At 57.4% G+C, this 390-nt stretch overlaps 1 protein-coding gene across 1 annotated transcript in view; it reads left to right on the forward strand.

The window, feature by feature from the left end:
- Positions 1 to 390, forward strand: part of FBXO42 (F-box protein 42) — a gene marked incomplete at its 3' end in the record, with an annotated part of 28,898 nt that overhangs the window by 3,189 nt on the left and 25,319 nt on the right. The window lies entirely within an intron of this gene.

Raw genomic sequence — 390 nt, forward strand, 5'->3', positions numbered from 1 at the left:
GGCTGGACACTCTGGTACAAAGTCCCTCCCCAGCCTCCCTGTAGGTCCCTTCAGGCACTGCAGGCAGGGATGAGGTCCCTCCAGAGTCTGCTCTTCTCCAGACTGAACAATCCCAGCTCCCTCAGCCTGTCCTCGTAGCAGAGCTGCTCCAGCCCCTGGATCATCCTTGTGGCCTCCTCTGGACTCGTTCCAACAGATCCACGTCCCTCTTATGTTGGGGACACCAGAACTGGACACAGTGTTTGAGGAGAGGTCACGCAGATTTTACACGCGGGCTTCTCTCCGCAGCATCTCGTCAAGTCCAGGCTTTGCTTCCCCTTCAACAGAAACCCCACGCGGTGGTGACTCAAGTCCAGTGGCTGTCAAAACCAGGGAGTTTGCCTTCCTGTG

This window comes from Apaloderma vittatum, unplaced genomic scaffold (assembly GCF_000703405.1).
Source record: "Apaloderma vittatum isolate BGI_N311 unplaced genomic scaffold, ASM70340v1 scaffold17870, whole genome shotgun sequence".
Lineage (NCBI taxonomy): Eukaryota > Metazoa > Chordata > Aves > Trogoniformes > Trogonidae > Apaloderma > Apaloderma vittatum.